General features: G+C 35.9%; 1 protein-coding gene across 6 annotated transcripts in view; it reads right to left on the reverse strand.

Moving 5' to 3' along the window:
- The window catches only part of MYO16 (myosin XVI), a 499709-nt gene that overhangs the window by 344248 nt on the left and 129023 nt on the right, over window positions 1–26438 (reverse strand). The window lies entirely within an intron of this gene.

Raw genomic sequence — 26438 nt, forward strand, 5'->3', positions numbered from 1 at the left:
TGGGTCACAAGAGGACAGAACTAGGCAGCTGGACATCACCACAGGACAAATCTACTGGAGACTTGATCTTGGAATTCCCAACTCCAGAACTGTGATAAATAAATTATTGTTTTAGCAACTGCAGTCTACAGTATATTTGTTACAGCAGCTTGAGCTAAGACACTAAGAGAGGGTACCACAAAGGCTAGAGGGAGTATCTTGCTCATACTTTCTATTTAAATTCTGAATGGAGGTTCAGGCTCAATCCAAGGATTGGAAAGGGTGGCTGTTGAGGGTGTATGGCTTTGTTGCTGAGATTATAAATGAACTACTCAGCCTGGGACTTACTGGGAACCAGAGCCACACTGCAGAGGGGTCTAAGGCAGCACTGACAGCCAAGGTGAGGCTGAGCCACCAATTCCAGGAAAACCAGTTTACAAGATGCAGAACATGGATAGGTAATCTCCACAGAAGCACGATGGGCCACAGAGGTGTGCTGGGAATGATAAATGGAGTTGGAGATCAAGATGTCTGGATGCCTGGATGCCTAAATGTTGGATGGATGGATGGATGGATGGATGGATGGATGGATGGATGGATGGATGGACAGATGGATGAATGAATAGATGGATAAATGTAGTGATAGATAAATGGATAAATAGATATGTGCTTATTAATTTATAACACATTTTACTGATATAAAGGCTATGTAGCCCACAATTTACAAATACACAATACTCAGTATAAATTTCTTATATCCAATTAATGCTCACAGAATGCTTTTATAATTTTTATTGAACCTTGTATCCGCAGACAATCTATGGTTACAACTAATAAATGTGACCTTGATATACTGGTTGATATGTTCGTTGACATTATGACTAAAGGCAAGTGGTCAGCCAACCATGGGCAGCAGGCCAACTCCATCCCTGGCCTGTTTTTGTACAGCCTTTGAACTAAAAATGACTTCTACATTTTTAAAGGGTGTGTAAGGAAAAAACAAAATAAAACAAAATCCAAGAAGGATGTGCAACATAGACTTTTTATAGCTATTAATGTTTAAAATATTTACTACCTGTTCCTTTACAGGAAAAAAAAGAAATGCTGACTCCTGAGTAAGACTAAAATGAAACAATGAAGTATAACAGAACATTACTTATTTATCAATGACCTGAATGACTTCTTTGCTGAATCAGATAATAGTTTTTGAATAATGTAATCGTATCTCATGACATTTTTGGGCCTGTTCACACCATACTGGCTACTGACACATTTTTAAACATACTCGGCTTCATTAATATTTACTCCATCATTTCATCATGTCTAAACAATCAATAAGACAATAAATCAAGCTTTGATTTATTGCAGTATTCAATTTCTGTGTTGTAATTCTCTCACTATGGTTAATCTCAAGCTACCAACGTGATGCCATTGAACCTAGTCAGGAAAAGATGTGACATAGCTCGCCATTATGTGGCATTTCCACCACATAGACACAAGAGACATAAATAACTTAAATAGCATGAATGAGAGGAAAATGTAATAAACTAATTAGGAAGCAATGAGTTTTGAGTACTTATTACTTTTGTTTTAATAAAATCTACTTAGTTGTAAGTTTATATACTTTAGTTTTTAATGTCGTCTTTGCTTAACTGTTTCACAACCAACTCACTAATTCCCGAAATTTTAACAACAGACTCTCAGGGGATGTAGGGTAAGCTCCAGGATACTACAGGATGTATCTGCAGAAGGGAAGAGGAATATTGTCCAAGAATGTCCAGGAATAACAAGGACACTACATCCCAGAACTCCAGAACTTTCTTCTTGCCACAGTCATAGAGACGAAGAAGCCCCAGCCCTTCTTTCATCTGGCCAGACATCAGCCTACAGAGAAAAGGGATGGGAACAATTTGAGCCATTTGTTTTTTTGTAGAAAAGAATATTTTCTGAAAGGGCTATTTATATTATCAGACAGAACTAAATCAGAACCACTAACTGGATATTGGCCAGTTCACCCCTGGATACCACAGGAGGGACTCGACATCCCAAAAAATTAACAATTAATGAAAGGAACATGTTCTTCACATATACAAATTGTAGAGTGGCTAAATTCTATACCTCTGCTAAGGGTTAAAAACTAGTCATTGTAAGGTACCTAGATATAAAGATACAATGGAGAAAATGCAACTTGTATAATAATTCATTGAAAATAAAGAATTTTTTTTAAAAAAGGGGGCACATCTTTATGAAGCTAACAGACATGAAGCACTTTTCTATGTACTTAGGGTCTGACACTGCTCTAAATACTTTAAATAGAATAATCACTTTAATTCTTTCAACTCTATAATGTAGATACAATAATTATCACTGTTTCACTAAATAAGTAAACCTAAGTTTTACTCTGATAGATCATATTATATCTCAAGCCTCACAGTAGCATTGTGGATCTAGTACTCAAATGTGGACAGTATGACTCAAGGATCATGTTCTTCACCAAGAAAAGCAGTAGGACACTTTACCTCTCCTATCCCAAGGCAGTTTGTGACCCTCCAACTCTGAAACAACATCAGGAATCAAGATCCATCTTAATGCCCTCGTAATTACCAACTTTGCAGGAAACTACCCAAATTTAAGTTAAAACACTTTCTCCAAGAAAGATATGGGGTTATAGCGACCTTGTAATAACATGATTCAAATTGCCAGTCAAGTGAAAGGGAATCATTACTCTGAGTCTTTCTGTTACAATAAAATCTGCAAGGAAACAGCCTAAAGAAAATCAGCCATCTGGAGACCAAATAGAATAATGAAGCTGAGGCTTCCTTTTATAGTGTGACTCCTTGGAACCAATTCAGCATTTATTGTATATTTGTGGCTACATCATCAAGCTGCCATAGAACTCATCGAAATGATTTGATATTTAAAAAGAAACAGTCTATATATTTTAGCCATTGAGGTAAAAAATGGACTAAAATGAATCATAAAATTTTGCGAAGGAGATTTACTAGAATAGGCAGTTGCCCCCACTGAATGTTCCCACCATTAGCAACAATAACCAAACCCAACAATCTACATGATAATCAGCATTTGTTTTAAATCTCTAAGTATTACCATGATTTATCTGTGTTGATGACATACAGTGCACTGACGATAGGAACTTGATAGCAATTTGATGATAATAAATGCTTTGGCAATCATATGAGCTGCATGGACATTTGATTGCACGGCAATCTATGACTACTCTCATACAATTCTCATGATAATATTGGGGTTATATTCATAAAGATTTTACATTTAAGGTCAAGAGAAGAAAGGAAGAGTGAAAGAAAATATAATCATGGGTTCTAAATTTTGTCTTAGTTATAAGCCCTGAAAAAGGCATTTTATAGAGAAAGAGAAAAGACAGAAATATATGGTAAAATGTTGGCAATTGGTTAACCTGACTGAAAGGTATATAGGAGTTCCTTGTATTGTTTTCCCAACTCTTCTGTAAGTTTAATTTTGTTTCTAAATAAAAAGTTACAATAACTAACACCAAAAAAATCAAGACAATGTCATTTTTTCCCTGAATGAAAGAAACATCAATGTGAAGACTTCTAAAAATTTAGATGTGAGAATTTCCACAATCCTCTAAAAATGCTTTAAAAGGTGTATCTTACCCTGTCAAAATGTAAAGAAAAGGAAGCAGAAAGCAGGGATAGAATTATGTTATGAACACCATGAAAATGTCCATATGTACAGGAATGCTGCTTAAAATATAGACTTCCTGCCCTATGTAGAACTCAAATTCTAGGATGTCTAAGAATGTCTAAGAATGACTCAAGGATTTTTAAAAGTATATTTTCCTAGTTTTGTGCTTCTCAACCTTTTTTTTTCTTTTTTTTCATTATTCTCCACTCCTTCCCCCACAACCTCCACCATGAAACTACAATACAACAGACATTCTGTATGTCTCCTTAGGTATTGTGGCCCTGTGAAGGGCAATAAACCATTGTTAAAGCTAAACTTTTTCTCCCCCAAAACCAACTTTTCCACCTTTGGAGATACTTTTGCTCCTTTTAGAATCACGCCCTCGTCTCACTTTCAGTTATTCTGATTCAGTAGTTTAGGTATGGAACCTAAAACTATGCATTTTAAGAAAGACTCTAGGAGATTCTGGAACAAATATCTTCTGATGATATTATGAGAAAAAGTGCTAGGATTTTATAATCTCAGATAATTACTTCTGAATGCCTCTTTCGGAGCAAAAAATAAAACTAGTAGTGACAAAGTTAACAATTCACGGTAGATCCGTTCCCACTATCTGCCTTTGAGAATCTGTCCCCTACTGCTGTGTGTACCATAATATCCCTCAGAATGTGAAATTTATTCTCAATAAATACATATTTAGCCAAATTTACCAGATCTGAACCTTGATTTAGTGGGATAACATGAGAAGAGAGGGTTATATTCTTCGTAGATGGTAAAGTCTCAGGTAGGACACATCCTGAGCCTGGAACAATGATTCTCAACCCTCAATAAGCTTCATAACAGCTAGTATATTTTTAAAAATGCCCAGGATCTGTCATTGAATTCTTAAATTCAGTCAGTCAAGGGCGTGTCCATCTATCCACATGTTTTTAAAGTCAAGGCATCCCAGTGATTATAATACTGGGTAGCAGTGGAAATCAGTATCCAAAAGACTGTTTAGCTTGTTTCCATTCCAGCCTAGCCATGATCATAAGAGGGTCTAATAGGTTTGGAAGCTCACAGTGAGCATATGCCTGAAATCTATACTCAGGTAAACTGCTCGGTTATACTTTACGTGGTTGCTTCAGATTTGGATCAGTTCCACAAGCATCAGCAGGAAACTCAAGGATGTTACTAGCCACTCTCCTGGAAAAGGAGAACTGTGAGGTTAGGGTATGGGGTCAGGGCTGCGTTAGGCTTCCAGATTTATTAGTGAAATAACTACGGTCTAATCAGCTGGGTGCACCGGAGAATCAAGTGGGCTGAGGCCCACCTTAGCCGCACTGACCTGCCAAGTTTTAGAAAGCTAAGGCTAATTTCATATTACTTTGCAATGGGTCTAAGATTTCTGCTTTGCTACCCAAATTGGTCAAAACTGGATCTGACTAAAGCCTGGAGATGATAAGCCTGAAGCTTGAGAGCCAAGATCCCCATTGCCAGGCTGGCTCAGTTCCCAGTCCTAGCCCAGCTGTGCAGCTATGACTAATGCAACAAAAGTCTTTTATTTTTATTTTTATTTTTTTGCATTTTACATGCTAAGTATTATTTTTTATGTGCTAAGCATTATCTTAGAAGTTAGAGGTGTGACAGAGAAAAAATGTCTTTTAAATCTTGTCTTCATATAGTGTGATTCCTGTGTGGATTCCTGTGTGGACAAGATATGACAAACAAGAAGTAATTATATCATAGGATTTGTAATTCTCAAATCAGTGGCTGAATATTCTGAAAATGTTTTTGAAAATTATTTGCCATTTATCTTTTCAAATGATTCTTATAACTCATTTCTTCCTTTCCCCCTTCAAGGATCTCACTGACATGTAGCTGAAACAATATTTTTTTAAAAGGCTACAATCGAACTCACCTGTTCTATAGAATTTCAAAAATATATTACTGCAGCATATATGACTATTGGAAATCAGGAACAACCTCTGTTCCTAAACCAATTCTAAATCATTAACACTAAATATTTCACAACAGATCCAAAGTGACAGTTTTATGACAACATAAATTTAACTGCATCATATTTCTTCAGACTTTGATGCAGAAATAACAGAGAATGCACACAGTATAACTACATGCTTCGCTTTTTATTTTCTCTCTCTATATATAATCCACTGTCAATTTATGTTACCTAACTTTAAAATGCTCTTTTTTATATGCCACTGAACTGCACTACATCTTTGTAAAAAGTCAGATGGGTGTACATGTACAGGCTTCATTCTGGACTACTTATTTTATTCTTTCAACTACTTGTATACTCTTTGATAAATCAGAATTGCACATTTTTGCAATTTTATTCTGTTTTTTATACTAAGATTATGTTGAAAATTTTGCTATATTATTGTTACAATAATAACTACTAACACTTTAAAATGCTGGCTACTAAGTAATAACTATTCTATGGTAAATCAACCTATTATGACTAATATCAGTGAGAACAAAACACCTACCTAAGGGATAAAAGGGAACATGAGATGGCCAACTGCTCCTTCACTTCTCAGCTTTTTCAAATAGCCATAATGCATACCTATGAAAACCCCAATAGCTTTCTTTTCGCAGAAAAAGGAAAAGGTGACCCTAAAGTTCATGTGGAATCATAGGGGACCCTGAATAGCTAAAACACTTTCAAAAAAATAATAAAAATAAAAATAAAGTTAGATGACTCACACTTTCTGATTTTGAAACACTGCAATCAAAATAGTGTGTCACTGACATAAGATAGACATATACACCAATAAAATGGAATTTAGAATTCAGAACTCATAAAACCATATATCTATGTTCAACAGATTTTCAAAAACAGGTCCAGAATATTCAGTGGAGAAAGGAATATTCTCTTCAACAAATGTGGTTTCTGGGACAACTGAATGATTCTAATAAATTATAAAAATAAAGAGAAATAACAAGTTTTAGTGAGGATGTCAAGAAACTAGAACCCTCATAGATTGTAGTTGAAAATGTAAATGGTTCAGTGACCGTGAAGAAGTTTAAATGTTCTTCAACATGTTCAACAAAGATTACTATATGAGCTAGCAATCCCATCTCTCAGTATAAACCAAAAAGAATTAAAAACAGATACTCAAACAAATACTTGTCCATGAATGTTCACAACAGCACTATTCCCAACAGCTAAAAACAAACCAAATGTCCACTGACTGATGGATAAAAAAAAAATAGTACTATATCTTTAAACTGGAACATTATTCAGCCATAAAAAAAAAAGGAATGCAGTACATGCTACAACATGAAAAACATCAAAACCATTATGCTAAGTGAAAGAAGTCAGACGCAGTAAGTTAGATATTGTGTGTTTTACTTATATGAAATATCAAGAATAGGAAAATGTATAGAGATGGAAAGCAGATTCCTCAAGGGCTGCGTGGTGGGCTGGGGAAAATGAGGTGACTGCTTAATGGGCATGGAATTTCCATCTAGGGTGATGAAAATGTCCTGAGACTAGATAGTGGTGATGGATGCACAAGACTGTGAATGTGCCAAATGCCACTGACTAGTATGTTTTAAGATTGTTAAAATGGTGTTTTATTTTAGATGTATTTTTTTCACAATAAAAAGTCACAATCCCCCTCTCTGTGATATTCTTAAACTTTATAATCTTCTTAAACTATATACACTTTATTATAATTATTTTTTATAAAATTATGTTTACAGAAAATTTAATGCCAAATCATTTTTTTTTTTTTTGTAAAAATCCTATTTGTTTTATCAATAATTCTGAGGTAGGAAGGAAATAACTTTGGGAGATAATTAAGCCTTTTATTCTGTATAATATCCATTTGGAAAAAAAAAATTTTCTCAGTGGGCCAAGAATGACCAGTAAGCATAATTTTCAATTCATAGGTATAGTTTCTGGTCACACGGAATGACTCGATAGAGCTGTTCAAGTCCTATCAGGACCATGGACACCAGTTCTTATAGTTTTAACTCAGCTTCAAATAAACCATATGCTCTTAGTTGTACTTGATCCTGCTATTTCTCAGGTCCTATTTCAAACGCTACCTTTCCTTTTGAATCTCATTAATCAGTTCATTTTCCTCTTTATACTCAGACATATTTCCCATAAAGCATTTATACTTGCTGTCCCCAGAGAAGTTTCATGTAGAAAAATATGTACCTCGTGATGCATTAAAGAAAATAGATAAATGCTGCCTTTCAGGTAATTATCAATTCTAATTTCAATAGTTGCCAGAGGCTTCAGCATTTAACAAAACAAAGTGAGCCCATCCCATCCTAGACCACTTCATGACCACAGAAGGTGCCAGAAAAATCTATTAGTGTTAGGTCTTCACATAAAATAATAGATGATAGATAGATAGATAGATAGATAGATAGATAGATAGATAGATAGATAAAACTGCCCTGCAAATGCAAAATCAACAATATATAATATTCTTGCATGTTGAAAACTTTATTTTAAGCAATTTTTACTTTATTTCTTAAATATTTTTTAAAATCCAATATTATGTGTGCTAAGTTTCACTGATGAATACCAAATACCTCAGTCTCAGAAATGCTGACGACATTTTTGTTTGGAAAATTATAATTCTTATTGAGATTTCAGGTTTTTATTACTTTAGGGAAAATCAAGGAAATATAAAGCATGCATAAAGGATATTATTCTTTAAAGTATAGCTACTAAAGAGAACTCTTTTCCTAGTGCCCAAGTCTGATTTAACTTAAATCTATATTAAGCATTTACATTTGAATCATGATGTTCTCTGTTTAAAAATTCATTATTAAATGTGGAGAGAAGGTAAAAAAAAAAAAAAAACATCGGAGGCAAAGGTAAAATAATTGGAAATTTTTTAAATGTTGTTATTGGAAGTGGCGCCTTTCGATCGACTTAGAAACACTAAAAACAAATCTGCATGTCCTAAAAGGGGCATATCTTGTGTTATCACCTGGTCATCCTCAAACCAAGATCTTGCCCACATAGAGTGTGTTTTCCTAAAAGTTTGGAAACATGACAGTGACAGTAATCTCAGCTCTTTTTCTATATTATATTTGCTCATCAGATGTAGAACCAACTAATACTATTTTTCTATATTGTTTAGATCAAATGATGCTGGTTTTCTGGTTATCCTTGTTATTCAAAATAATGTGATTTACTAGGCAAAAAAAAAAAAATCAGACTACATAGAAAACAGAACTTTTCTGTGAGGAATAAACAAAAGAGTAAAAATACTTTCCTGAACTTTACACTTATTTAGGTTACCTAAGCATCTATTCTGCTCAGCAGTTATCTGAAAATAAAATAAAACACAGAACTGTCAATATTTTGCACATCTAGATGTTGTAAACATTAAAGGTTGATTTTAATTTGGACATGTGATAAAAGCAAATTGCAAAGCCTGTATAAATAATAATTTCTTACCATCTTGTCATGTTAAATTAATCAAAGCCTGCAATTAGAATAAGAATTATAATTTTACAAGCAGAAGAGAATGGTGAGTCGGGCCATACAAAAATGCTTAGTTATATTAGAGTATTGGAGTGACTAGGGATTTATGATCCTTGGCAATGTAAAGAACTAATATACCTGAACCAAAACACCTGGCCCCTCAACTTCCACATCTTTTCAGAATGTGTCCTTCGAGGCTATTATTATCTATTAAATGGTGGTTTCTTTTTAAAAAAGAAAGAATTTCAAGAAAACGTTGAATGTTTTCAGGAACATTGTATATTACAAATATCGTTCTTAACACAGAAGTGGAACGAGTCAACGACATTTGACCACACTGATGTTTGTTACCCAAAATAGCACTGAAGGCAAAGTGTCAGGTACATCTGAAATACAATGCCAACTTTAAGAGAGAAGCTTAAATAAGGTAATTAAATTGCACTGATTCTATTTAGGAGGACTTGTACCTATGGAATCATATTTAAATTATATTTAAATATATTTTTTACGCTGAATATATTCATCCGGCTGCCACTCGATTAGGTCCATGGCATGAAATAAAACTCTGTGCGATTCCCAAAGCCCTCACTGTTCTTACCGATTTGGTGGCTACGCAGCAGCATGTTGGGTCCCCTGCCACCCAGGCGACCTCACAAAAATCCACAGGTGGAGGGAATGCACAGTTTAAAAAAGACTGCAAGAAAATCTGATACAACTTGTTGCCCACTCCCTACCTCGAGTCATCCAAAAAATCTACAAATCGATTTATTTATGTTTCCAACTTAACCCATAAGGCAGCCTCATTTGTTAAATGATCCTATCTCATTTTCTTAGATCATACACTCTCTATCATGTACTCATGTCTAACAAACACCATTTTATAATAATTTCTTAATGTTCAGAATTTCTGACTGGTCCATATATTGCTCACCGTTGCTTCGAATTTTTGTCTGTTGCATTTGCATCTTAGCTCCTGAGGTTATGAGAAGGTTCATTTTTGTACTAAACTAGAACCTTGTATTTTCAAATCATCAAAAAATGTTATAGATTATTATCACATACTAAAGGTTATGAAAAAGAGATTTATAAGAAAATTTATCTGAGGATTCTATATATGTAATGAAAAATATTTAAGCTCCAAAGTAAAAAAAAAAAAAAAAAAGATAATATTTTTTATTTGTATTAGATGAAAAAGACTTAGCAACTTCGAAGCATTTAATACATTGGAAGCTATAGTCTAGAGTACAGCTGACAGTGAAGATAAGCAGCTCGCTAGAAGATTAAGGGATTTAAAAGGAGGTAAAGGGAAACAGATAAGTGACATCCCTAAAGGATTAAGGGACTGAGATGACAACAGGGAAGCAATGAGATGTAGAGATAGAGGAAATGCAAAATGGTACGGCAGTTGAGCTAGGTGATAGAAGTACCAGATTACACCACAGAGATGAAAAAATGGATGTTCAATCAGCAAGGCCAACAGAAATTATAATAGATAAAAGTGGAAGAATGCTATAAGATAAAGCCTCTCACGACAAAAGCTCAAACATAAATGGTCTTTTTACAGCATGATTACATGAGTGTGAGTATGTGCATGTGAAAGATAGAGAAATCCAGCATTTTGTGTTAAGATGATTATCTGAATTTCACTGATTACAATCTTCCAATTATCAGAGGAATTAGTTCAAGAAGTTTCATTTAAAACTTGATGTTCTTATGTACAACAAAGTTTATAGAACATACTTAGAAAAAAATTATGTAGAACAAAGGTGATTGTGTTTTATTATACAGATAAAATAATCAGTTCAATATATTTCACATGTTAAGGTGATCTTTGGTATACATGTATAATATTCTAGTCTTATCTAACTTGCCTATTCTTTAAAAATGTTTTAAGTATTTTCTTTTTCCTCCCACGGTAGTTTTTGTTTAATCTTCTAACTTAATGAGAGTACCTTCCAGTTGCTATTATTTAAAACAGGGTCTTCAAAGATGTAATTAAGGTTAAATGAGGTCATTACTGTGGGCCCCAATCCAATTGGACTGGTGTCCTTCCAAGAAGGAAAGATTAGGACACAGACACACATGGATGGAAGGATGACCATGGAAGAACACAGCAAGATGACCACCTGCGAGCCCCAGAAAGAACCAAACCTACTGACATTTCGACCTTAAATTTCCAGCCTTCAAAACTGTGAGAAAATAAATCTCTTGTTTAAGCCACCTGGCCTATGGTACTTCATTATGGCAGCCCTGGCAAACCGACACATCTGGGGCACAGCAGCATTGTTTTCTGAAGGCTCTCTCAGTCTCCTCTGGGCCCTCCCCAGTTTTCTTTGTGGGCATTCTCCACGAAACATCTTGCACATCTAATCTCATTTTAGTGTCTGATCTACAGTGAACCCAAACTAATACAGGCTCCTTGAGATGAGAAATCAACCAAAATACACTTGTTATGGACTAGAATGTGCCCCCCCAAAATTTACATTAAAGCCCTAAGCCCAATATGACTGTTTGGAGATAGGACATTTTTAGGAGGTGCTTAAAGTTAAACAAGGTTATACGGGTGGGATCTTAATCCAATAGGACTGGTGTCCTTATAAGAAGAGACACTGGAGAGCCCTGGAATAGAAGACATGAGAGATGGTAGCTGTTTACAAGACAGGAAGAGACTTCACCAGAAATCAATTTTGCTGGCACCTCGATGTGGGATATCTGGCTTCCAAAACCATGAGAAAATTAATTTCTGTTGTTTAAGACACTTAGTCTGTAGCATTTTGTTATGGCAGCCCAAGCAGAGAATCACAACGTCTTTCCTGCTTAAGAGGATCCCACAAGATTAAAAACAAAGGGGAGAAAATCCTCCACAAGTTACACTAGTTGTCATCCAGTTCACATAACCTTTCTGGTTTTGAAAAAGGCAATTCATCTTAACTTCTGGGTTTCCAAATGCATGAAGCATGTTACTCTCTCATTTTTCCAACTTGAAAAGGAAATTCAGAGGATGAATACAGAAACACTAAATTCTCAGGTTTAACTCCAAACCTTGTCTTTCTAAAATTCAAATTAGACATAAATTATGTTTGTGATATTTATTTTATTAGAAGGTAATATTATTTACTTATGGAATTAGTTTCAATTGACAAAAAAAAAAAGAAGCAATTGTCAAATTTGCATTGCCCCAGGATGTTAAAAAATGGCTTCTAGAACCACTCAGCTTGAGTGAGCTGGAATTATGGTTTCTATGCCATGCACCAGTTCTGCATGAAGCGGCATATTTATCAGATACAGGTTTTGTGCACGTAGATGCTTCCTGTGAGAGTCTGGTCATGGATTGTAATGTGTAGGTATTTACTTTTTCTTCCTGTATTCATAGACATGGCTAAATCAATCAGTAGGGCTGTGTTTCTTGTGGTTGGGGGATGATATAGTGTAAGGAGGAAAGAAAGAAAAGGAGGTGTCCACTGTGAGCCCATCACAAACCAGAACTGTGCTTGGGACAGGAAGTAATTGAAGACATGTTCCTGTCCTGAGTTGTGTAGAGTAGAGAAGATAAAGCATTAATATAAAAAATTAAATTAGAAGGCAGATATTAATAATTCTAGATCCATGGATAAAATGCCTATGAGAGTACAGAGGAGTAGTATTATTTTTTCAGCTTGGGAAATTAGGGAAGATTCCTGAAGAAGGAACTATTTAATTTAGGCCTGGAAAGATGAATAGGATATAAACATTTTGAGATGGAGATAAGGATAAGAAACTGAGAAAACACACAGGGGCAGGAAGCCAACCTTTATATTCAAAGCATGGCGACATTTCTGTTACACCAGATTCATCACGTTCTCCACAGGGATGGTTGGGATATTTGAGACAAGATAATTATTTTCGTTCGTCACCATCCTGTAGATTGTGCAATGTTTAGCATCTCAGTCTCTTGGACAAAGAATTTCAGTGGAACCAAAGTGTAAGTGTGATAATCGTGCCCAGTTGAAAACCACTAAAATCTAACTAAAACTCCAGCATGAATCAGAATCACCTGGAAAGATTTGTAAAATAGATTCCTGGGCCCACTCCCAGAGGTTCTAATTCAGCAGGTCTGGGGTGGGGCCCAGGAAACTGCATTTATAACTAGATCTCAGGTAGAATAATACAACTTTCCTGGTACTCTTGTCTATAGTGCACGAAATGGAAAAACAGAAATTAATCTTAGAACAATAAAATCAAGGAGGGCCATGAATGGCAGCTAGGTTATAAGAAGAGTCTCTGAAGACAAATGTCTAACTACATTCCTACTGTTTCACTCAAAACTGAAAGAGAGAGAGAAGTATAAAGTAGTTAATGGCTTCAGAAACCTCTTAGAAACCTTATGCAAGAGGGTCAGAGAAAGTTTCTCTAATCATGTGACACCTAAGAGAAAGAGGTGGATGAATAATCCCTGCAGAATCTGAATCAAAATCTGCAACAGGCTGTGAGGCAGGAGAAGGTGAAGCATTTTTGAGGAAAGAAAAGAAAACCCACATGGCTCAGGATAAATGTATGAGAAGGAAAATGGGAGAAATGAGATCGCAAAATTGGCTGGGGATCACAAAAAATGTGGGGCAGGAAGTGGACAGAAGTCCTAGGGTCTTACTGGCTATGACAAGGGCTTCAGATGTCATTCCAAGTGAACCTAGGAGCCACTGAAAATTTGTAAGCAGAGGACACTAAACATATTTGAAATGATAGAAGGCTGCTGGAAAACGGATTGTAGGGGTAATGTTAGAAGCAGGGTGATGCTATAGGAAACCGTTGAAATAATATAAGCAAGAGATGATGTGGCTTAGAGGAGAGCACCACAGCAGTGGTGAGAACAGAAATAAAAATTGGGGTTTGCAGTATACACGGCATGAAAAGTGATTTCTAGAGAAGAGGGATAGATAGAGAAGAGCTCTCAAGTGGTGATAGGTGATCAGATGATGAATGCCATCAGAGGTAGAGCCAACAGAATGTGTTGACAGATCAAACAAGGGGGTAGGAGAGAAAAAGAGAAGTCGAGGAAGACTCCAACATGTTTGTCATGAACGATGATAGAATGGAGTCTCACTCATTGAATTAGAAAGATGGAGGGGGAGCCAGTCTTGTCAGGGAAAACCAATAGTATGAGGGTAAGCAGGTTTGTGCTACAAAGACACGCGGAAGAGATCCAGGAAAGAGGTCTTGAGTGGAAATAAAAATTGTGGTCTGCAGTATACGCATGGCATGGGAAGTGATTTCTAGAGAAGAAAGATAATAGAGAAGGAGGATAGATAGAGAAGAGCTCACAGGATTCGGGATGCGATGGTGCTCAAAGTTTGAAAAGCTGAGGATTATCCTGTAACAAAAAAAAAAAAAAAGAATGAAGAATCAGTGAGGTAGATATGGAACCAAGGAGCGGGAACAGGTCCATAAGTCAAGTGATCAAAGATGTCACATGCTTCTTCTAGTTGACAGTGATGGGGACGAAGAAATATCCTAAGAACTTGGCAACAAGGAGATCCTTGATAAGAGGAGGTAGCAGGTTTGGTGGAATCAGTGGGAGAAAGCCTAACAGAAGTGTTTTTATTTTATTTTATTTATTTTATTTTTCAGAAGTGTTTCTAAAGAGGCACTGGAGGAGAGAAATAGGACACAGTGTGTATAAACAACTTCTTCCAAGGTTTGTTTTTGTTTTGTTTTTAATGAAGTGAAAGGAAAGTGGTTTGGCTTAGTTTTGTTTCTACTTTGAAAAATATTACAGCATTTTTTTCCCATGGAAATGATATTGTGTTGTGGACGATGAAGAGGGCAACTGAAAGAATGAGGATCTTGAGAAGGCCAGAGAGAGTGGGTTTAGAGGGTGACTTTGAACCTTGTGACCAATATGTTGCTTTACAAAAAAGTATTTGTAAATTTCTATTTCCTAGAAATTTTCTGTGTATTGAAAAATCTCAGAAAACATTCTGATAATATAGTCTGTTCTGTCCACTCTTGCATGCACTAAACGACTTCCTTGATCTTATAAATGGCAAATCGACATTTTCCCTGTAAAACGTTTTTCTTTGGCATGTATTACAGTCATACTGTCAAAGGCAAATGTGATCTACAGATTGCTGTGCTGCCGCCTGGTGCCCTAAGCAGCAGTCTGAGCCTCTGACAGATTGTGCCTTTTTCCTATGAAAATTACAAGTCATTTTTTTTTTCATAGACTGTTCTGAGCACAATGAATCAGAAAACTCTTGGTTTAAACCAGCAATAGGAATATTGTCTGAAATTTGATGGATCGGAGCCCTTAGCTGCGACATTAATACAGTGAACTAAAATGTTTGTTCTTTTTCTGTTTCAATGAAATCAAAACTTAAGAGTGTGCAGAGTAGAAATCACAGATTTCATGTTCTACCATTAATTCTTATTAGACACTCACCTTAGTCAGAAGAGAGCAGGCCCAAGAAAAAAACATCGTAAGGAGAAGAAACTGACATAGAGTGAGACTGTACAATCATCAGACAGTATTTCTTTGGAGATACCACAACCCACACCCAGCCTTCCTCTTCTCTAAAAACTAAGAACTACAGAGTTAAAATTAAAAAAGCAAAAAAAGAGGTGGTTAAATCCAATATCTCCCTTATACACATTTTCTTATATTCATGTAAAAAAAAAGTGATAAAAATAAAGTAAGGAGCAACATCTAAAAGAATGGTTTCTACCTTTGTGTTCTTGAATCAGAAAAGGCTTTATTTAAATCCTTGGCTAGGGGGAGGAAAAGGGCAGCAGTATCCATACTGGGAATATGGAGATTCACAACCATCTAGCGTGCTCATCTACAACTGAATACATTCTGGTATGATGAATACAACGCCCCCCCCCCCCTTATATTGCAACTCCCAAGCTCTCTGCATAGTGTCAAGGTCTCCAAAGACCTAGGCCAACCCCCCCCCCCCCAACCCGGTCATAGCCACGTACCCGCACTTCTGGAACATCACACTCTTCCGGGACTTCAGTTTCATGACTAAGGAGAGCCTAGAGCCCATTTCCTTTGTCCCCTTTACCTCCCGCTCCACACCAACTCCTCTGCCTAGGCCACCCACCTACCTACCTTCTCCTAACACGTTAAATACTGACTGCTTTCATTCGCTCTAGTCATCTCTTCTTCTGCCGGAGCTCTATTTCTCACGGCATCCCCAATACACACTTAGCCCTTAATTTTCAATGAATGAATGAACGAAATGTGTTGATCGCTGATGTGCTTATCACCACTCACTAGGTGCTATTAAAATCTATTTGTAACAACTAAAAGAAGTAGAATTACATACGCTGAATATGAGGAGGCTGAAGTAAATAAATAATGGTTTTAACAATAAGGTAAATAAATGTCCTCACCTTTCATGTATAATAATACCATGCAATATCATCAGGAAAAATTATTTGTTCTTCATCTAATCATTAATTCCAGAGACTTGTATGACCTCCAGAGTAGTTTTAAGAGTACTACGTGACTGAGTGCTCACAACTGCCCTTACTGAAATAGTCTTTTCAAATAGAGTCTCGTTACTTAAATCCAGATTTACTTTTATTTGTCAAGAGCCTCTGGAGCTAGATTGCCTGGATTTTAATCCCAGTCTACCACAACTAGCTGAGTAAACTGTGAACAAGTTGTATAATTAATCTAAGCCTGTTTTCAGACCTGTTCTGAAATCACAGGGTTATAATGAAAATGAAAGAAGTTAGTGTATTTAAAGCACTTAGAACAGTGTTTGGACCATCGTGAACACTCAGTAAATCTCTTATTAGTACCTAGTGAAAGTCAGTGATGGTTAACTCTATGTTAATATGACTAGGCTATGATATCCAATTTCTTGGTCAAACATCAGTGTTTATGTTGCTGTGAAGGTGTTTTTTTAGATGGATTAACTTTTCAATCATCTGACTTTTAGTAAAGCATATCACCTCCACAATGTGACTGGGTTTTACCTGCAGTTAAGTACCTTAAGAACAAAGACCGAGGTTTCCAGAAGAAAGATTTCTGCCCCAGGACTGCCTAGAAGCCCTGCTTGAGTTTCCTGCCTGCAGGTTTTGGACTCAAGCCTGCAACATCAACTCTTACCTGAATCTCCAGCCTGCTCCCCAGATTTCAAGGCTTGCCAGCCCCCACAATCATATAAGCTAATTATTCTCTCTCTCTCTCTCTCTCTCTCTCTCTCTCTCTTATTCCAGACATGCACATATAAAACTCACGCGTGTGTGAATGTGTCCTATTAGTTCTATTTCTCTCAAGAACCTTGACTAATACACAAGCTCTGTGTTAGGGACAGAGATAGAAATAATATAAAGTTCACTAGGGCAGGAAAAGAAAACATACTTTCTTACTGTGCCTTTGCTCTAGCTTTTCTTTTTTTGCCCAGAATATCTTCTTTTTCTGTATATATTCATCACTTTGCATAGTGCATGGAATATGGGAGCGGTTCAATAAGTGTTTGAGAAAGAAAGAAAGAAAGAAAGAAAGAAAGAAAGAGAGAGAGAGAGAGAGAGAGAGAGAGAGAGAGAGAAAGAAAGAAAGAAAGAAAGAAAGAAAGAAAGAAAGAAAGAAAGAAAGAAAGAAAGAAAGAAAGAACGAACGAACAGGAAATGATACTTCTCTTGCATAGCACACATTCTAATGGAAGACACTAACACGTAAACAAATGATTCTTACAACCTCAAAGAATTAGCAATGGCAACACAGTGGAGGAAGGAATTAGTTTTCCCTGAGAATGTCAGAGAAGGTTCTACTGGTGAGAGGAGAGATTCACTTGGAAGAGAAAACAGAAGAATATTCTAGACGGAAAGAAAAGTTTAAGCAAAGACCCAGCAGACACAGCGGTAAGAAAGTGTGTTTCCCACCTTTGGAACTGCAGACCACTGATGGCCAGAGTCCAGATGCGTTTCTATCAGTTCATGCTCTCTCTCATGCATCACCAGGGATCAAAAGAAAGCAGCTAACCTGAGGCAGGGAGTGAGCTGCGATCAGACTTAATAAGGAAAATTACCATCTCCCCATCCCTACCCAGTCATCAGAGAAGGAAAGTGGCTCGAAGATAAGTAAAGAAATGGATTCTCTTGAAACCACTTTTAAAAAGGTTCTGGAAGAGAGGTCCCAAACTCAACATTTTGGACTAGATGCTTTCCCAGTATCTTCTAACAATATTATTCAATCCTCTGAATTCATTAAAACCTTTGTTCAAAAAATACATCTTTTCTCTGGAAACCTGAATCCACAAAACTGCAGGAGAGGAAATTGTGGGGAGGGGTTGTAAGGAAGGGAGAGATAATCTGGAGGGGGGGGGGCGGGAAGGAAGAAGGGACCAGGACAAGGTGAGAGGAGGAGGGGGCAGGCCCTTATGCGCTTAATACACAGTCAACCTGCAGAATGCTAAAAGCAGAGGGATTTGCTAAAGGCAGAAGTGGGCCCCCTAGAGATGTAGGCCTGGCCCCAGGCCCCTCTGCACAACCACAAACCATGGCTTTGGGCTGGCAAGTTATTTGCATTCTGGAATGTGGCAATGGAGGGATCAGATGTGCAGATGTCCTCAGAAACAATTACATACCAGATGGAAATCTAAGTGTCAAAAGTTCCATCCACAGAAATGGGGGAATCAGATGGAAGGAAAGGATACTTGTATCTGTGAATTTTTCCATTGCTCACAGCCTGATCTCTGCTAGCTCCAATCTTGACCTCATGCTGCTGTTTGAATGACCTTTCTACAACAGTTATAGTCAGGATAGAGCAACTGGCTCTAACATTTCAGTGACAAAATGTAAGAGATGGAAGTGGAGTAAAGCTCTCATTTATACACAGGAAAATATGACTAGCTCAGAGTCACCCTAAGAGATGCATGCAAATTAAAGCAACAGAATGCAGTAGTTAACATCTTGAACTCTAAGTTCACACAGATGTGGGTTTGAATCCTTATTAGCATTCTTATCTTATTGAACTTCCTTCAACACTGGTATCCTAATCTGTAAAATTGAGGCAGTATTTGTATCAACCCGTATTAGTTGCAATGTTTCACAGACTGGGAGGGTTAAAGCAACAGAAATTTATTTGTTCACAGCTTTGAAGGCCAGAAGCCTGAAACCAAGTGCCAGCAGAGCCACCACACTCCCTCTGGAGTCTCTGAGGAAGAAGCCATTCCATGCCTCACTCCTAACATCACAAGGCTGACAGCGGTCCCTGGAATTCCTAGGCTTGCAGCTGCTTCACTCTAATCTCTGTCTTCATATTAACATAACCATCTTCCCTTTGTGTGTTTCTGTGTCCAAATTCCCACTTCTTTATAAGGGCACCAGTCATTGGCTTAAGTCCCACTCAAACCTAGTATGACATCATCTTAACTTCACTACATCTGTTTGCAAATAAGATGATATTCATAGGTTCTGGTGGACGGGGATTTTGAAAGGTTACCATTTAACCCAGTACAGTACCTCATGGGATTATTTTGGAGATTCAATAGTATATAAATGTATGTAAAGTGTTTAGAGGGATGACTGGTACATATTCTGCTTTATATTTGTGGGCGCACATGTGTATGTGTGTGTGTATAACTATGGATATATGTAAAATTATACATATATATGTAATACATATATGTATATACAGTAGTTCCCTCCTTATGCACAGGGAATACATAACAAGGCCCCCAGGGGATGCCTGAAACCATTGATAGTACTGAATCCTATATATATACTATGTTTTTTCCTATACATGTCTATCAGTGATAAAGTTTAATGTATAAATTAAGCACAATAAGATATTGAAAACAATAACTATTAATAAAATAGAACAATTATAACAATATATTGTAATAAAAGTTATGTGAATAAGGCCATTCGTGTCAGGGGATCCCTTGCAGAAGTCTTCGTGTATCCAGAATGCTTTCTGGTGTAACACGTGAATAGAATGTGTTTTCTGTTTGTGTCTTCCAGCCACAAATTTAAAGCCTTTTCCATCTTAACTAAGCACTCATCATGCATTGTGGCCATAAACTTTGCAGTTTGACAGAAAAACTAGCAGAATTTTCTTTTTCCTTCCCCGCAATTTCATAGGTAAATTATTCATTCTTACCACAGATCTTAGCAACCTCAGCATAATTTTTTTTCTTCCATTATTAAACAGAACTTTTACCTTGTCACTTAAAGGAAGCACTTTAAAGTTTCTCTTTGGCATATCCAAATTGCTAGCTTCACAACTCTTGCACTTTGAGACCATTATTAAGTAAAATAAGGGTGAGTTGAACTCAAGCAGTATACTAGTGTGATAGTCAATCTGATAAAACAGATGACTCTAAAGTGACTGATGGGTGGGAAGCCTACACAGTGTGGATACACTGGACAAAGGGATGATTCACACCCCAGGAATGACAAAGCGGGACTGCACAAGATTTCACCACACTACTCAGGATGGCATGCAATTTAAAACTTATGAATTATTTGTTTGTGAAATTTTCCATTTAATATTTTTCAAACTGCAATTGACCACAGTAGTAGCTTAAACCAAGAAAAGTGAAACTGCAGATAAAGGGGAACCACTGTGTATATATATATAGTACATATAATACATGTAGTATTATTATACATATTGTTGTAGCAAAAAAAGAAATTTTTTAATTGCTGGTGATTTTTATGCTAGTAATGTAAATTGTTCCCTTTCATTCTATTTCCAAAGGTACTATCCAGTTTCTGTTTCTCATTATCTCATGTTTATATTAATGCCCTGAGCTTATGTGTCTATCTTCAGTCTTTTTACCTATTTCATTATAATTTATAATATGATTGCCCCAAACATTCCAAAAGCTATACTTTTATTCCTAGATATTAAAACCAACTGCTATTATCTCTGAATCAAATGTCAGTCAGTTATTAGGTAGCTACTCTTAACTGCTTCAATACTATCTCTTAATGCCCTTTTAAATCATAACGGTAGTTAACATTTATTACGCACATAGTAATACATGACAGATGTCATATGAAGTTCCTTGCCTGTATTATCTAACTAATCCTCACAACCACTTTTGAGAAAGGTTCACCTCTCTCTGCCTTTTAACCTTATATGTAGGATAAGAAGGTGAGGCACAGAACGTACCTTGGCCAGGGACACACGGCTCTAAGTATTAGGGTAGGGATGGCCCTTATCACTCCAGCTGAGACTTAGAACCCTTGATGCTAACTTCCAGCAATGCTTCTATCGTGATGCTCAAGCTGTTGTCCACAGCCAAAAATTCCCTTTCTCTTCTCCAACTAAACTCTAAAATTTTCTCACAGAACAGAGTTTCAGATTCATCTCATCCCCACCTCATCTACTGCAATTCTTTTTAAATAGATCAATTTCTAGTTAGTTTTGAAAGGGCAGTGTGGTTTTCCATTGATATTATAAATGTTTTGAAGCACATTTTTTGTTTTGTTGCAATTACTCTCATAGTACCTAGTAAAGTTGTGACTACATAGCAGGCAGTCAAAGTAATTAATACTTCTCAGGAATATGAATTTGGTATTGGTGAACTATTAAATTCACTCATTAAATTCATACAGAATCCCTCAGAATTTAAATGCACTTATTTCAAACTCTTTATAATTCTATAATTGGTTTTGAAATGGAAACCTTTAATTACCTAGCAGCTGTTACCTATTAATTGAAAGCATCATGGTCCAGTGAATGTAGCTTGGTGAAATTCAAAACTGCCTGGGATTGGTGGATTTAGCATGTACACGAGCTGTGCACATCTAGTCTTCCAGATCTCTGATGCAGACATTGCCTGTAGTTGAAAAGCTCCCTTTTCTCTAAAATTTTGAAAGTGGTCCGTTTGTTCCTCTATCTGCCCCATTAAATATCTTATCTGAGCTACATCTTCCCATATCCTCTCCCTCCTCTGCCACATTAAAGGAAAGAATTAATTTACATCTTAGTTTTGAAGATTTCCATTGCCATATTATTGAGAAGTTAACCAGATAGGGGTGGTTCTGATAAAACTGTCATTTCTCTCACTCTGCTCAAACCTTATAATGCTCTAGAGCATGGAAGATGCAGGCAACAGTGTACTGTTGTCTTTTCACTGAGAACGTTCTTTTCCCCTCTTTCTTCCTTAAATAAAGGTGATGCTTTATATTTGCTTCACGACTCCACTATCTAATACACAAGACATTTATGTGTCGAATCTAACTCTTTTGGAGAGGGTCTACATTGATTCCATGTCAAGTATAATACTCCTAAGTTTTGTGTTCTAGAAATATTTATCCTTGTAGAGAACTTAACACACATCACACCCTATTATGTTCATAATAAATGCATTTAGGGAACCAGAGCTGGGTACTTACTTGGTTGATATGATATAGAGACTGGAAGAAAAAAATTTGGTTTCAGAAGAGATGGAGCTAGATATTCAATTTTGAACACAATGAGTTAGAAATGTAATGCTATCACAAAAGTGGGGGTGTCTAGCGCTCAGAAGAAAGGTATGGCTATGATTTGGCAATACTGGACTGGATGGAGGTGGATTCAATGGGAAAAGGTGAGACTTTCCAGAGAGAATGGGTAGAAAGAGAAGAGAATTAGGATCAGAGTCTTAGATCATGGACATTAGACCTTAGCCCTCCAAGGAGAAAGAAACAAAGTCTAATATTGTTGGGGATATTTTAGGTTAAAATTGAGCTATAAATGAAATTTGGCATGGAAATTAACAAATAAATTATCTTAAATTGTAAAAAAAAAAAAGGTGGAAGGGTGAGGGGAGATAGGGGACTGATCAGAGCAAGAGGAAGGAAAACACCAGAGCATAAAGAATGTCAGTCCCTGTCTTTGGCCCTCTCCTTGGCAATGGGTAGAAAGCTCAACTAGACAAGAGGGAGAAAGAATTCCAAATTCAATGAATTCCAAATTCCTCTTGGCAATAGAGGCAAATCAACTACAGGAGTTGATGGCTGAGCTTATTTACTATTAGAAATTGGCTTGAGAACTGACATGTTAAGTTCTATTTGCACAAAAGAAAAATAATTTAATTAAAAAATTAAGGTGGTAAAAGAAAACTTTTGGAGGTGATGGATAAGTTATGGCCTTGGTTCTGGTGATAGTTTCACAGATTTATGCTTTTCTCCAAAACATCAAGCTATATTATATTCAATATATACAGCTGTTTATATTTCAATCATAATTTAATAAAGTGGTTTTAAAAAATCAATTTGAGTGACAGTGTGGTGTTGTTAGCATAATGAAGTCACTCCGTTGCCATTTATGTTATTTTTAACAAAAACACATTGAGGGCTAATTAGTTAAAATTGATATTTGGTAGTAGCAATTCTAACAGAGGACACTTAAATTTTCCCTGTATTTCTGTGTCTTAAACTCTCCCAGTCTATCTGTCTCTCTCCTTCCCCTTCTCTTTTATTCTTACAAGGTATAATTCAAAGAGAGCTGAATTAAAAGCCCTAAAAAAATTTAGAACGAATTTTCCTGAGATGGAAAAGAACTGTTGAACACATTTTAGATTGATGCAGCATATTAAAATGATATATAATACACTAAAATGTCACCATCTCACAGAAGGGAACAATAAAGCATCAAAGATACTAAATTTACACTTATAAAGATGCAACATTTATAAAGTTAAACAAAAATCCTGAATTGCTTCTAAATTACATTCTAGGAACCTTAGCATATTGTCCTTTGGAATAGTGTATTTGATTATTTATACTCAGTAGGCCAGTGAAAGTATTTGCAATTAAAAGAGAAAAAAATATATCCACGCAAATCTGCAAAGTTTTAAACAATTACTTAAATGGAAAGAGTTTGTTCTATGGCAATATTTCTTTTTTTACTGTCTCAATTGTATGAACATGTACATTTGACTATTTTGAGTAGCTTAAAGATAAATGAAAATATGACTTCCATGACTAAATGAAAACTTTTCCTTGATACAGTTCTAATAGAAGTAAAACATGAGGTTATAATGCCTCTAGAGAGATTGCTTGCATTTTCAATGCAATTTAATTTCTTAAATTTGCAAGAAATTAATACTTTCCCTGATACAGTAAGATATATCAGTATTTATATGGTATTTTCCCAAGGTAGATGAGAGACTCAAAAGAAGTAATAGATATGATGATTATTTCATACATGCGTCAGCTCCAACTATAGAATAAATATACCATCTATTAAAATTTGTCTTTCACAAAATCATACATTGAAGCCCTAAATCACAATGTGACAATATTAGGTGTTGGGGCTGTGGGAGGTAACTAGGTCTAGATGAAATCATAGGGGCAAAGCCTCCGTGAAAACATTAATACCCTCATAAAAAGGGGAAGAGAGACCAGAGCTTCCTCTCCCTACTGTGTGAGAATACAGTGACAAGGTGGCCATGTTCAAGCTTGCATGGCTTAGGGCCATGTTTATGCTGCCCTAAGAACCAAATCTGGCAGCATGGACTATTCAATCCCCGGAACCATGAGAAATGTCTGTTGTTTAAGCTGCCCAGTCTATAGTAGTTTATTATGGCAGCCAAGCTAAGATCCATCTATAAACAAATATTTTAATTTACATTGTGATAATGTACTTAAAATTTTAATAACTGATTATAAATTCAGACTCTTTTGTTGAGTTGTAAAATGATTCAACTATTTCTTCTCATTTGATGCTGATGCTGACCTTAGCTACTGAACATAATTCTTTGCTTCCATTAGTAATAGAAACTTTGTCCTTTATAACTAGTAATAAAGTTATACAAGTTGTCTATCTAAAGACATTCTTCTATAAGAATCTTCAGAATTTTTTGTTATTTCTGCCATGAAGAATAAATAAGACAGCATATAGAAAAAATTTAGTAGTTTCTTTGTGCATAGCAAGTACAAGGAACAGTGTGTGTGTGTGCGTGTGTGTGTGTGTGTTTTCTTCTGCTTCCTATTGTCCCTAATTTTTTTTGAATACCTTATATTTGTCATTATGCCAAACATGTGGAAATTTATTGTCCTGTTCTTTCTCTTCACTGTAATATTCAAAAACCAAACACACAAAAAGCAATTTCTCTAATAAAATCCAACTCAAAGTTAATCATGACTTTAATGTTTTCCAAAATGCCTTAATATATTGGGGAAACATTATAGTATTATTTATATATAAGCATTTCCTCTTGGTCTCTGGGTTTATTATTTTAATATTTTAAATTTCTTTTTAGCCTTAATTTAGGCATTGTTTTGTCATGTATATATTTTACATAAGAGATTTTATAACTTTGCAAATAAATTTGTGGTTGTTTCATTACTTTTAAATCAGCGTAGGGCTTAAATCTGCCTGCATTCCAATTTAGACTTGCCTCTACAACCGCTGTCTGGTTAACTTGGAGAAATCTCTTCACTCTTTCCCTCAACACCACTAGAAGGTACTGAGATGAGCAGTAGGGTGCAATGAACTTGACTGAAGTGACCCTGCCCCACCATGCGTTAATAGCTTCACAGAGGATATAACCATTAAGTGAAGAGGTACAAGTGAGAAGAGAATAATAAAATGAGAAGTAAGAGTACACTGGGTGAGCCTTCCACAGAATGTGATACACTGGAGCATCTCAGTTCCTTCATGTGTAAAATAAGAGGATTGGTCTAGATTATCATTTAGGTACTTTTCTGCTCAGAGATTCTCTGCCACTATCATTGCATTAAAAAAAAAAAAAAAAAAAAAAAAAACCTCAGAACTTTTCAGAGTATTCTAGTTTGACTAACAAGCCCACACAAAATCATTAAAAGAACTACTTTAGTCTTCTTATTATAGCTATTATTGTATATAATATGCTGTCAGTTTTCTTAGACATAGAATCACGATCTCTATTTCAAAGCTCTGAGACCATGTATGTTACTAAATTTATTATCTTTTCAGATTGAACAGGTTAAAAATATAAATAGCTCAAGAAGAGTGTTGCCAATAAATGAATTACAAAAAAACTTGGTTTTCAGAGATTCTGACTTTGAAATATGGTTAATAGATTGTGGGTCTATACTCTTCACATGACTGTTTTAGATTAATTCAACCACAGGTTGTAGAGCCAATTGAAATAAATTTATATTTGCTTGAAACCGTCCATATTTACACCTACAGTTGCAAAGTATCTCTCACATTAGAACTTTGGAATATAGAACCAAAAAACAAAAACCGAAAACTTCATACACATAAACAGATAAAAGATGAGAAGTTTTACAGTTTTGCAAAAATGACTAAAATTTGGATTGAGTATTTTTAATAAAATCTGATACCACAAGCCAACAAATTTAAAGGGATAAACTGACTGACTCTTACATCCTGAGAATT

The sequence above is a fragment of the Rousettus aegyptiacus genome, unplaced genomic scaffold (genome assembly GCF_014176215.1).
Source record: "Rousettus aegyptiacus isolate mRouAeg1 unplaced genomic scaffold, mRouAeg1.p scaffold_m13_p_11, whole genome shotgun sequence".
Taxonomy (NCBI): domain Eukaryota; kingdom Metazoa; phylum Chordata; class Mammalia; order Chiroptera; family Pteropodidae; genus Rousettus; species Rousettus aegyptiacus.